At 53.2% G+C, this 13657-nt stretch overlaps 1 pseudogene; it reads left to right on the top strand.

Annotated features, from left to right (window-relative positions):
• Nucleotides 1-3746: 3746 nt before the first annotated feature.
• LOC133759296 (adenomatous polyposis coli protein 2-like) lies at nt 3747-11203 on the top strand (annotated as a pseudogene).
• The last annotated feature ends 2454 nt before the right edge of the window (nt 11204-13657 follow it).

Raw genomic sequence — 13657 nt, 5'->3', positions numbered from 1 at the left:
CATGTGAGCCACATGTGAACCAGGCATGAGGCATGCTTGAGCTATGTGTGAGCCACATGTGAACCAGGCATGAGCCAGGCTTGAGCCATGCGTGAACCACACATGAGCCAGGCATGAGCCATGCATGAACCATGCATGAGCCAGGCGGCCACTGAAGAAAGCTGTGTGGAGCTCCTCAGAAAACTTAAAACTGGGGCTGACAGAGAGGTTAAAGCCCCCACCTGCAATGCCAGCCACCCATACAGGCACCCGTTCGAGTCTCAGCTGCTCCACTTCTGATCCAGTTCCCTGCTAATGCACCTGGGAAAGCAGCAGAGGACAGCCCAAGTGCTTGGGCCCCTGCACCCTTGAGGGAAACTCAGAATTCTGGGCTCAGCCTGGGCCATTTTGGTCCTTTGGGGAGTTAATCAGTCGATAGATGATTTTTCTCTCTGTTTGTAACTCTTCCTTTCAAGTAAATAAGTTATTTTTTAAGATTTTTTTTAATATTCCGGGAACCTGCAGCATGGTCTTGTGTGACAGGTGTCCGTGAGGTTGATGAGTGAAGGGCAGAAGAGGAGGAGCTTGTGTGGGTCGCCCAGCTGGGCCCCAGGTGCAGCCCCAGGCAAGAAAGAGGGCGGCTGCGCTGAGAAGCCCCGAGAGCCAGGCACAGGGGATGGGTGGCCCCAGGCGCGGGGGACCTCAGGAAGGAAGCCAGGCACAAAAGGACAGGTCCTGTGCTCCATCACTGCAGAGCCCAGAGCATAACAGAATGCTGATCGTCCATGGCTGCTTGGGGCGGCGTGGCACTCAGGCACTAAAGGATGTTCAGAGGGGGAGTGAGCTTACATCACCGTGGAGTGTGGCTGCACGGGTGAGAGTGCTGCTGGCTATTGGTGCTCAGAGGTACAGTTCTGTGGTGAGTCTGCCCTGACGGGCTGACTTTCACAAGTGAGAGCTGACATCAACAATTTAGTTTTGCCAATGTGTATTCATAGAGCTGCATTGTCCTTGATCATTTAGAGAGGTTTAAACAACGAACACAGCTCCTTATTGCCACAGCTACAGAACAACCAGACTTTCCTAAGTTTGCAGAAACATTTTTATTCTCACCCTTGCATAGTGGAACCAATGTGTCAGACTATTTCTAGTTTGAATATCCTGATTATCCCATCAGTTTCTTGTGACCGATCATACATTTTAACAACACATTGCTTTAGCCTGAAAAATCTCCTGAAACCACACTTCCCAAGTACAAGCTGTTTTTTTAAGACTTTTTTTTTATTTGTAAGGCAGAATTAGAAAGAGAGAGGGAGGGATAGAGACAGAGATCTTCCACCTAATGGTTCACTCCCCAGATGGCTGCAGTGGCCAGGGTGGGCCAAGCTGAAGCCAAAGCTAAGAGTCAGGAACTCATCCAGGTCTCCCACATGGGTAGCAGGGGCCCAAATACTTGGGTCATGTGCTGCTGCTTACCTGGGCCCAGGGGCAGGGAAGTAGAGCAGAAGTGTAGCAGTGAGAACTTGAACCAGTGCTCCAATATGGGATGCCAGCATTGAGGATTAACCTGCTGTGCCACTGTGACAGGTCTGCAGATGTGAGTCTCTGTCCCTTCATTCAAGTAGCTACTCTTGATGGAAATCTATTGGTTATCTGAGATAGTAATAGGAGAGTGAAGCAGAATGGTTAGAGAAAATGTAAGAACACGCGAGGTTTGGGATTAATCAGTAAATAATTATTCAGTATGTAGAGCTCTAATGCAACTACCTGTCCCCAAAGAACTCATTTATTGGGGAAAGGTGAGGTTAAATGGCACAACAGCTGGGATGCCACTTGGGACACAGGCATCCAATATAGGAATGCCTGACCCAAGTCCTGGATCCTTTGCTTCCAATCCAGCTTCCTGATACAGTGCATGCTGGCGGGCATCAGGTGATGGCTATAGTACTCGGGCCCCTGCCACCCATGTGAGGAACTTGGATTGAGTTCTAAACTCCTGGCTTCGGCCTGACCCAGCCCTGGCTGTCATGAGCATTTGGGGAGTGAACCAGCAGCACTCTGCTTCTCTCTATATATTCATCTATCTCTCTCAAATAAAATGAAAATAAACAAATATTTTAGAAAATGTTTATATATGAATCTGAAAGTGTGAGGTATGTGTTTTAAATGCACTTCATAAATTATTAGGAAAAATCTAGTTTGACTTGAATATTCACTTTTTTGAAAAAAAAACCACTCTCCTTTTTTTGTGAGTCTACCAATGAGCATGATGAGCACTTATAGTAATGAACACACATTTTGGTCTAGGAGTGATCAAGTGCTTCATTGCAATCATCAATTAGTAGAGAGCAAAGAGCTAAGTGGCCCATAAGTCAGAGAGGCACAGAATGAGCAAATACATCTACATCTGAAGACATTAGAGACTCAAAACTAACAATCAAAATGCTCTTGACAGCTGGAGTCTCTATCATCCAGAGGTAGCCCTGTAAATTAATCACATTCTTTCTTCTGCCAAGGAACTTGATGTTGAATGCGGCACCAAAAGACGGCCCAGTAAAATGGTCTGTATTCACATTAGGGTAAAATACATACATTTCTGAAAAACACAGAATTGGATGACTAAATTACAAAAAATTTCTGGCTCAAAGCAAACCCCAAGTGTTATCAGTATCATCATCAGTGTGAGCAGTAGCCCCTTGTGACCAGTGTCCCCAGAATGATTCTGGATCCCCAGTGTCACCATGCCCGGCGTGAGCAGTGTGACCAGTGTCCCAGTATGGCCCATGTCACCATGCCCAGTATGAGCAGCCTCTCCAGGGAGACCATCTCTAGCATCCCAGGTCACCAGTGTCTCCAGCATCACGAGGAGGGTGAATCTGCAGAGGGGAGAAGAATTCAGGCAGAATTATTGTTCTATGTCCTCTTTGGACAATGGGGAAAACTGACCTCCCTGGTGTTCTTTTGAGGCTTTAAGGACATTGGTGGCTGTCTTTGTCTGTTTTCTGTTACTGTGACCCAATACCATAGACTGGATAACGCATTAAGAAAAGAAATCCATTTCTTGGAGACTGGGAAGCCCAAAGTTGGGGGCTGCATCTGATGGGGGCTTTCTGGTTGGAAAGGAACTCTCTGCAGAGCCCTGAAGTTGTGCAGGGCAGCTCCTGTTGAGACTGAGAAAGTGTATGAGCTTGGGCCTCTCCTTCTTTTCTTACAAAGGCGCTAATGCAAACCCAGAACCCTACTCCCATACCTCATCTAATCCTAATGACCTCCCAAAGACTCTCACCTCAAATACCATGTAACATTGAGGACTAATTTTCTTTCTTTCTTTCTTTCTTTCTTTCTTTCTTTTTTTTTTTTTGACAGAGTTAGTGAGAGAGAGACAGAGAGAAAGGCCTTCCTTCCGTTGGTTCACCCCCTAAATGGCCGCCACGGTCAGTGTGCTGTGCTGATCCAAAGCCAGGAGCCAGGTGCTTCCTCCTGGTCTCCCATGCGGGTGCAGGGCCCAAGCACTTGGGCCATCCTCCACTGCCCTCCCGGGCCACAGCAGAGACCTGGACTGGAAGAGGAGCCACCGGGACAGAACCAGCACCCCAACCAGGACTAGAACCCGGAGTACTGGCGCCGCAGGTGGAGGATTAGCCTAGTGAGCAGCGAAGCAGGCCTTTTTTGTTGTTGTTGTAATTTAAAATTAATTTGAGAAATACAGAGACACACCACCACCACCACCCCTCTTACCTGCTGGTCCACGCCCCCAAGTGCCCACAATGGCTGTCCAGTCCCCGGAGGGTGGGGCGGGGCCATCTGTTCCAGCCACACCTGACCCCGCCCCCACCCTCCCCCCACCCAGGCAGGTGCTCCAGGACCATCACTGCCTGCAGACGCTGCTGCAGCACCTGACCTCTCACAGCCTGACCATCCTGAGCAACGCATGCGGCACACGCTGGAACCTGTCGGCCCGCAGCCGCGCGGGACCAGGAGCTGCTGTGGGACCTGGGCGCCGTGGGCATGCTGCGCAACCTGGTGCACTCCAGGCACAAGATGATCGCCATGGGCAGCGCCGCTGCTTTGCGCAACCGGCTGGCCCACAGGCCTGCCAAGCACCAGGCACAGCCACGGCTGTGTCCCCGGCATCTGCGTGCCCAGCCTCTACATGCACAAGCAGTGGGCGCTGGAGGTGGAGCTCGACGCCAGGCACCTGGCGCAGGCGCTCTGCCACCTGGAGAAGCAGGCCCTGTCTGAGACCGAGGCCGAGGACAAGGCCACCGCCAAGACGCCTCTGCAGCCCCTGCGGCACCTGGACAGACGGGCGCAGGACTACGCCTCCGACTTGGGCTGCTTCCACGACATCGACGCGCCTTCCCTGGCCGCTGCCACCGCCAAGATCGCCAGCCCCCAGCCGTGCTGTCCCTCTTCCTGGGCAGCCCCTTCCTGCAGGGCCAGGCGCTAGCCCGCACCCCGCCAGCCCGCCGCGGCCTGGAGCCCGAAAAGGAGGCCGGCGGAGAGGCGACCGTGGCAGCCAAGGCCAAGCTGGCGCTGGTGGTGGCGTGGATTGACCATCTGGTGGAGGACATCTCGGCCTTGCACACCTCGTCTGACGACAGCTTCAGCCTCAGCTCTGGGGACCCCGGGCAGGAGGCGCCAAGGGAAGGCCTGGTGCAGTCCTGCTTGCCCTGCCGCGGCTCCAGGGCGGCCGGCCGGAGGCGGGGTGGGGGGGGGGCGGGGGAGTCCCGCCTGGCGCACCCCCTGCTCTAGCTCAAGGCGGCCCGCGCCAGCCTGTCCAACAACAGCTTTAACAGCGGCAGCACCAGCGACGGCTACTGCCCCGGGGAGCACATGCGGCCCTGCTGCTGGCCGCGCTGGCCGAGCACCGCGCAGGGCTCCTGGGCAGGCAGCCGCGCCCACTCGGGCTGACATCAACCTGCAGGGCGGCCAGGCCCAGGGGCCTAGCCGAGGGGGCGCTGGCGCCGACGCCCTTGTGCGCACCATCAAGCTGTTGCCCACCTATCAGCACATGCCCCTGATGGAGGCCGCGAGCAGGTCAGGCGCGGGGGCCCCCGGCGGCCCCGAGCCCCCCCTTCCTCGCGGCCCGGAAGCAGGCCTGGACTGAGCCAGGTGCCCGAGAAGCTGGGGGCCGGCCGGCCGCCCGCGACCAGCAGGGTGCTGCAGAGGCTGGTGGCGCAGGAGGGGCCCCTCTCGCTGTCCCGCTGCAGCTCGCTGTCCTCGCTGTCCTCGGCCGGACGCCCGGGCCCCAGCGAGGCCTGAGACCTGGACAGCGGCTCCTCGAGGGCCTGCAGGAGGCCGGCCCTGAAGAGGCGGAGCTGGACGGGGCGTGGCGTGGGCCAGGGGCTGCATCCCTGCCTGTGGCCACCCCAACGCCCAGGGGGGGCTGCGACTGGGGCCTGGGCATGGAGGACGCCAGGCTGTCCAGCTCCTCTGAGAATTGTGTGCAGGAGACGTCGCTCATGCTGAGGCGCTGCAGCTCTGTGAGCTCCCTGGGCAGCTTCCAGAGCCCGCCCATCGCTAGCTCTATCCCCAGCGACCCCTGCAGTGGGCTGGGCAGCAGCACGGTGAGCCCCAGGGAGCTACCCGACAGCCCAGGCAGACCATGCTGCCCAGCCGCAGGAAGATGCCGCCGGCCACGCTGTCGGCCAGCCCGAGAGCAGCCAGTTCAGCCTGCAGTGGGAGAGCTACGGGAAGCGCTTCCTGACATCGCCAACTGCTGGGAGTACTGCTGCCCCAGCTGGAGGTCCGCAGTGTCTGCTTCCCCATGGAGAAGCCAGAGGAGAACTTCAGCGCCTCCAGCCTCAGCGCGCTCGCCCTGCAGGAGCACTCCGTGCAGCAGGTCATGGAGCTGCGGCTGCTGCTGCCCGCCTGCCCCGACCGCGGCGCTGCGGGGGGTGGCGGTGGCGCTGGGCACCGCCAGGGAGAAGCCGCCGGATGCCAGGAGAGGCCAGCGCCCGCGGGCTCCAGCATCCGCAGGGCCGCGGACCAGGAGCTGGAGCTGATGCGCGAGTGCCTGGGGGCGCCCGTACCCGCGCTGCTCTGCAAGGTGGTCTCGGCGCTGGTGCCCGGCTGCCGGGCGCTGCCCGTCCCTTTCTACAAGCTGGTGCCCGCCCCGGCCCGGGAGGATGACTGGTGCGCCGACTTGGCCAAGGGCATGCTGGTCAGCTTCTCCATCGCCGCGTCCTTCTGCGACGAAACCCTGTAAGGGCCCCCCAGGGAGCAGACCCGAGGCCTGCTGGACAAGCAGGAGCCCCCTGGCCTCGCGGCCCCCTCCAGCCAGGTCTCGGGGCACCGGCTCAAGGCCAGGCGCACCGGCTGGAGCCTGGAGCAGGCCCGGGGCACAGGCAGGAGCCGGGCCGGGCTGGAGCTGCCCCTGGGCCAGCTCCCAAGTGCCCACTTGGACAGGGCTCCGGGGAAGGGGGGAGGCAGTCCCTGTGCCTCAGGACACCCACCGAGGAGGGTGTGTACTGCTTCTACCACTCTGATGAGGTGCCCTCCTCGGCCTGGCCGTCCTCCGGTGACCATCCGCCATCCCACAGGCCCTGAAGCGGGACGGGAAGGAGGCCCGGGCCCCAGCCAAGACTGCAGCTCCGGCCCAGCCGACCCCTGGGCCCAGCCCCGGGTGATCCCCGACGAGACCCCACCTTGCTACTCCCTGAGCTCCTCGGCCAGCTCGCTCAGTGAGCCGGAGCCCTGTGAGCAGCTGGCCAGCCACCTGGGAGGCCCGGAGCCCACAGGCCCCCAGGCCTGGCGTTGAGGAGGTGGACGCGACAGCTCCCCCAGCCCGCACTCGGAGGAGGAGCTCCTGCGGCTCTGCATAGGCTCAGTCAGGCCCAGGCGCCGGCCCCCAGCCTTTGGCCCCCAGCGAAGCAAGAAGCAAGGCCTGGGCTGTCAGGCAGGACAAGCGGCCAGCAGAGGCCCCAGGACTGTGGCGAGAAGGCAGCTGGCTCAGACCGGGCCTCTGACCTGGGCAGCATCAAGTGGCGCGCCATCCAGGAGGGCGCCAACTCTAACATCACATGGCTGCACCAGGCGGCCACGGTGGCCCGTAGCGAGGCCTCCTCCAGTCCAACTCGTGCCTGTCCCTGGGGTCTGCTCTGGAGGACTAATTGTCAACATGAGTTTGGAGGCAACACACACACACAGACAATAGCAATAGCTTTGTTTCCTTATTGTCAAATAACTAGGCTAAATATTGTGGCTTGATTTCTATAAATGAATCCCCTGGAATGTATATTTAGATATGTATTAATAAAATCAGAAAAGTAATGCTGATTTCATTGGGGGTGACAATAAGAAACACAAAGAGAGATTTTTCAATACTTTTTAAAAAAATTATATTTCCTTTTTTAAGGATTAACTTTTTTTATTTAATTATTTGAGAGGTAGAGTTACAGACAGTGAGAGGGAGAGAGAGAAAGAAGGGTCTTCCTTCTGTTGGTTCACTTCCCAAATGGCCAGAATGGTGGGAGCTGCACTGATCTGAAGCCAGGAGCGAGGAACTTCTTCCCAGTCTCCCAAGTGGGTACAGGGACCCTAGGACTTGGACCATCTTCTGCTTTTCCAGGCCACAGCAGAGAGCTGGATGGGAAGAAAAGCAGCCAGGACTCAAAGCGGTGCACATATGGTATGCCAGAATTGCAGGTGGAGGATTAATTTACTGTGCCACGGCCCTGGCTCCAGATTATTCATTTCTTAATTTGTATGTTTTTAAGGATTGCTGTGTGATAGAGTATTTGTTTCAGTATTTGTGGTATCAATTGTAATTATATGATTTTGATGATTTGATATTTTGCTGGTTTTCAAATAAACAGCAGTAAGGCTATCATACATTTTTTTCAGGGATAATAAATCTATTTTAATAATGTTACTTTTGACATCGGTTTTTGTCCATGAACTTAAAGATAACTCACACACACACACACCCGCTCTCTTACAAACTGGGGATTGGCCTGCCCTCACCAGGAAGTGAGAAAGCTGCAACATGGAAAGTCTGTGCCTCCCACTTGGAGAAGGGGACTCCACACCGTGTCAGGAAAAAAGACCTATGCGTTCAAATTCCTGGTTTTACATCTGTACATTGGTGTCAATTGAATGGCTCAAATTAAACAAATATAGATTTCATATATACAAATATTCTATCATGTATAGGTATAGTATATCTATTGTAAAAGGATAAAATTTTTAAACTTTTGACTGTGCATGCACGGCCCAAATCTGGGTCTCACTCCTTAAACCCAAAGTGTGAATGGGTTCCCCCTCTAACCCACTATGCCACCTTTACCCCAACCCTGCCCTTCTGTGCACGCCCTGTCACCCCCACGCTGCAGCTCCTGGGCTCCTCTCCTTAGTGTGACTGTGCCAGCTCCAGAGCCTCTGAGCCCAAGACAGTGCAGGATGACCCCCAGCCACCTTAACCTCACTTCCTTAACTGCACTTTAGCCCTCAGAGACTTCTGCCAGCAACAAAGTTATAAACTACAAGCCCACACACAGGAGGCAAGGCCTCCCCTCTAAGAGAAAAGACAGCAGGAGTCTAGCTCCTGGAGTCTGGGAAGTTTCAAGTCAGTTTCTCTGCACAGCACCGGAAACGCCGCGCTCTGGGCCTGTGCTGCAGGGCCAGCTTCCCCCATGGGCGCTGGTTCCTGTCCCGGGTGCCCCTTTTCCATTCTGGCTCTCTCCTAATGGGCTGGGGAAGCCCTGAAAGATGGCCCGAGGGCTTGGGGCCTGCTTCTGCCTGGGAGACCCCTTGTTGTGGCCATTCGGAGAGGGAACCAGAGCATGGAAGACCTTTCTCTGTCTCTCTCACTCTCTCATTGTGCACTCTGCCTGTCAAAAAAATTATAATAAATAAATACAATTTAAAAAAATAATAAAAATTATCTAAAAAAAAAAGCCTGCTGCCTGTTCTCAGGGCATTTCCTGGGGACCTGAAGTACAGGGTGCAGAGACGGCCCTGTGAGGTCCAGGGTGCAAACCTGCCCTTTGGGAGCCCCCTCTGCCCACTCCTCTCAGCTGCTGCTGTCTAGAGAGCCCTCTCAAAGTTGGAGGAGTGACCCCAGTGCCCCACGGGGAAGCTCAGCTTCCCAGAGTTTCATGGAGGTTGCTAGGGCCTGGTGTTTTGAAAATGCAACACAGTGTGCTTTTCCTTTGTTTTCTTTTGGCCTCCAGGACTGGGTTAGATCTGGGGCCTGGAGAGGGATGGGGGAGGGGAGACCCAGCTGACAGCAGGCATGGAGTCCCTGTGTCTCTGTGGCTGTCCTGGAGTGCAGAGGGGGAGGGAGGGGCATGCTCATCAGGAGAATCCTGGAAGCCCGGGAAGAGCCCTCAGCACACAGCTGCCTCAGAGAGAACCGCTGGCCTCTTCCCTCTCTGTTTCTTGCTAGGCAGGGAACAGAATTGGAGTCTGGCTGAGCTTGTCTGAAATCTACTGTGTGAAGGCGACAGTCATTGTCCAGAGGATCTTCAGGGACCAGTGCACCAGGAACTGGAGACAGGAAGAAGACACGAGTGCACTGGGACAGACCAGCAGGCACTGCAGCCCCCAATTGGAGGACACTTGAGCCCTCCCTGAGTGACAGGCCCTGGGCTGACAAGTAGAAATTCAACCCCAAAGGTGCCCACACTCCCCCCACTTATGTCTGTGAACAACCCGTCCCCAGAATATCAAGTACTTGGGTTCCTGCCACCCACACAGGGAGACCTGGATAGAATTCCCTGCTCCTGATTTGGCCCCAGTCCAGTCAGGCAGGTGCACACAATTGAGGACTGAAACAGAGGGTGGCAGTGCTCTCTGTGTCTCCCCCTATCAAACAACTAGTTTCTGTGATGGAGCAGTGGTTTACTAGCCTAAGCATTAGCCTGGAATGGCAGCATCCTATATGGACACCTGTTCGAGTCCTGGTTGCTCCTCCTCTGATCCAGCTCTCTGCTATGGCCTGGGAAAGCAGTGGAAGATGGTCCAAGGGCTTGGGCCCCTGCACTCATGTGGGAGACACAGAGAAAACTCCTGGTTTATGGCTTCAGATTGGCCCAGCTCCGGCCATGGTTTCCAGTTGGGAAGTGAACCAGTGAATGGAAGGCCTTCTCTCTGTCTCTGCCTCTCCATGATAATTCTCTTTGGTTCAACCTCTGCCACCTGGGCCCAGGAGGGTGGCAGCATTATCCCACACATTTCCGGAGCCTCTACTGCTGGTCAGTGCAGTGTCCCATGGCTTCTGTCTTGCCTGTCAGCCTGGGGGAACAGAGGCAGGAGCCCTGATTATCTTGGAATCCCCTTCAGGGTCACCTTCATTCTTCTTGACAAAAGCTGCATGTTGTCAACTGGCACACTGCATTGCTCCGTCCTTTCCATCCAGGAAGGCCGTCAGCCCGCTTTCATTTCAACACCATCCGCTCACCCTTGGTTAAACCTGCAGATTCTGTCCATGTCATTCAGTCATCTTTTTCAAGGCACAGTCTAGCCACACCCTGGTGTTCTCTCCCAGAACACATTTCATTTGTTGCAATATGGATAGACCCAACTTTCCAAATCTTCAAATTCTAGTTTCTTTCTGTTCAGAATTCCCAGAACTTAGATTTTCTTTTTGGATGTTACTATAAAGAGTCAGATGGCCATTGGCCAGTGCTGTGATGTAGACCTGCAGTGTGGGGCATCACGTATGGACACCAGTTCCAGTCCAAGCTGCTCCGCTTCTTATCCAACTCCATGCTAAGGTGCCTGGAAAGTAATCGGAAGTTGGACCAATTGCGTGGGCCCCCACACACACCTGGAAGGAGCTCCTGGCTCCCGGCTCCTGGCTTTGGCCTGACCTGCCCTAGCTATTGGGGATTGACCCAGCAGATGACAATCTCTCTCCCAGTATGTCTGTATCTCTCCCTTTCAAATACATTCTTTTGAAACACTGCCAGAAGGCAAACCCCTGATTCAGTGCTTTAATTTGCCTCCATTTAATGTCCATTTTCACTCCTGGCAAGTTATACCTTCTAGAAAACATGCCAGAAACCAAGTTCCCTGCCTCTTACAAACAAGGTTCACCTTGTTTCTGGTTCAATCACATCTATTCCTCATTTCCACTGCAGACCTCACCAGAATCCCCATTCCCATCCATCCTCAGTGTGCATCTGAAAACGCCTCCAGTGGGGACCTGTTCCCCAGGGCCAAGCTGCTTCTGTCCTTGCAGGAATTCATTAGACCTGCACCTCAAGTCTCAGGATGATGATCTGTGTCAGGTGAGACCCTGCAAGGACTTATGGAATACGGACAGTTGTCCATGGAGCTCTGTGTCAGATGGGGTCTGGGATCACTTGCAGGCACTAAAGTCACCGTTGCTAAAGTCCTGTGCATAAATGTGGTAGCATTTGCATTGGATCAAATATTCTCCCATATGCTTTCAGTTGTCCCTAGATATCTTATAATACCTAAAGAGACTACAATGTAAATGGCATTCTGTGTGTAGAGTAATTCAAGAGGAAAACGATGGTATATGGACAGTACAGATGCATTCTTTTTCATTTTTCAAAATCACTGCGAATGGAATCTGCACTTGTGGTCCCATGGATCCCAAGGGCATCATGGGATAAGGCACTGTGTCATGTGGTCATGTAGGCTAGGAAGTCCCAAGACCTGCTGGCAGATGGCTGGCCTTCCAGGAGAGACACTTTGATTCTGGCCTGGAGTCCAAAGTGCAGGAATGGAAATATTCAAGACAGCCAGGAGGTTTTCCCTGAATTTGCAGGCATTTGGGGAATGAACCAGTAGATGGAAGGTATTTCTCTCTCTCTCTCCACCCCAGCACCACCACCTCCCTCTCCCTTTTCTCCCACTGTTCATCCTCTGCCTCTTCACTGTAATGCTGCTTTTCAATAAACTTTTTTTTTTTTTAAGAAGGCAGGTGCTGACATCGTGGTACCGTTGGTAAAGCCATCAGTATGACAGCGGCATCCATGTCAGAGTGCCTGGTTCAAGACCCAGATGCTTCTAAGCCATATTTCCTGTAGTAATGGGAGGCAGCAGATGGCTCAAGTTGTTGGATTCCTTACTTCAGCCTGGTTTAGCCATGGCTGCCACAGGCATTTGAGAAGTGAATCAGATGGAACATCTCTGTGTGTGCGTTTCATTCTATCTAGCTCTCCCCCTCTCTCTCCTATTTGCTTGCAGATAAATAAATAAATCTCTTTAAAAATTGGAAAACTAGGGCCGGCGCCGCGGCTCAATAGGCTAATCCTCCACCTTGCGGCGCTGGCACACAGGGTTCTAGTCCCAGTTGGGGCACCGATCCTGTCCCGGTTGCCCCTCTTCCAGGCCAGCTCTCTGCTGTGGCCAGGGAGTGCAGTGGAGGATGGCCCAGGTACTTGGGCCCTGCACCCCATGGGAGACCAGGATAAGCACCTGGCTCCTGCCATCGGAACAGCGCGGTGCGCCGGTCCCAGCGCGCCTACTGCGGCGGCCTTTGGAGGGTGAACCAATGGCAAAAAGGAAAACCTTTCTCTCTGTCTCCCTCTACTGTCCACTCTGCCTGTCAAAAATAAAAATAAATTAAAAAAAAAAAATTGGAAAACCAGGTTCTGGCACTGTGGTATAGTGGGCTAATCCTCCGGCTGCAGTGCCTGCTTCCCATTTGAACTCTGGTTCAAGACTCGGCTATTGAGCCAGCGCCGTGGCCCTGCACCCGCATGGGAGACCAGGAGAAGCAACTGGCTCCTGGCTTCGGATCAGCACTACGTGCCAGCTGCAGCGTGCTGGCTGCAGCATGCCAGCCACAGTGGCCATTGGAGGGTGAACCAATGGCAAAGGAAGACCTTTCTCTCTCTCTCTCTCTCTCACTGTCCACTCTGCCTGTCAAAAAAAAGAAGAAGAAAAAAAAAAAAAAAAAGACCCGACTATTCCTCTTCTGATACTGCTCTCTGCTATAGCTTGGAAAAGCAGTCAACTTCATATATAAATAAATAAATAAATAAATAAAGAGATAGATAGAAAGATAGAAAGATAGATAGATAGATAGATAGATACAAGGGTAAAAAATCAGCACACCAAATATTAGATACAATGTATTATTACACTGAAATTTAAAAAAATCCAAGTGATAGAGAAAAAAATTCAATGGTATGGGCTAACAGGATATTTGGAATAACATTCCACGTTGGGGTGAGAATGCTTTTGAACTACAGAATGCCCGGATCCACAGTCTTCAGGAAGAATTCTATTAGAAATCTAGTGTTAAACTTGAATATAATAACTGACACAGGCAGGAATGGTTAATGCATGGTAAAATTGTTAAAGGAAGGCCATTTTCAAACAGGATATTTATACATCTTCCAAGCAGCACTCTCCAAAGATTTTTATTTCAATTCTGCGATTTTATTATCCAAAGTGTATGATTTTTATACAGAACAAAAGTAAAAGCAGGTATCAAAATCAGCAAAGAGTTTGTAGAATTTCTGCAGAAAGTTTCACCTAAGTCAGGGCTGGTGAAAGTGGTATCCAAGGTAAAACCTAGATGACTGCTGATTTGTCTCTTGGCATAAATTACCAGGCGGTTTGTTCTGGAGGTACTGAATAACTTGTCATCATCACTGGTCAGTTGTTGAGAACCAATTCGAGTTGCCAAACAAAGCAAAAAAAAAAAAATTTACATATTTTTGGTTGCATTATGGCATTTTACTAAAGCGGC

The sequence above is a fragment of the Lepus europaeus genome, chromosome 5, assembly GCF_033115175.1.
Source record: "Lepus europaeus isolate LE1 chromosome 5, mLepTim1.pri, whole genome shotgun sequence".
In the NCBI taxonomy this organism is placed as follows: domain Eukaryota; kingdom Metazoa; phylum Chordata; class Mammalia; order Lagomorpha; family Leporidae; genus Lepus; species Lepus europaeus.
This window is presented reverse-complemented; position numbering and strand designations above follow the sequence as displayed.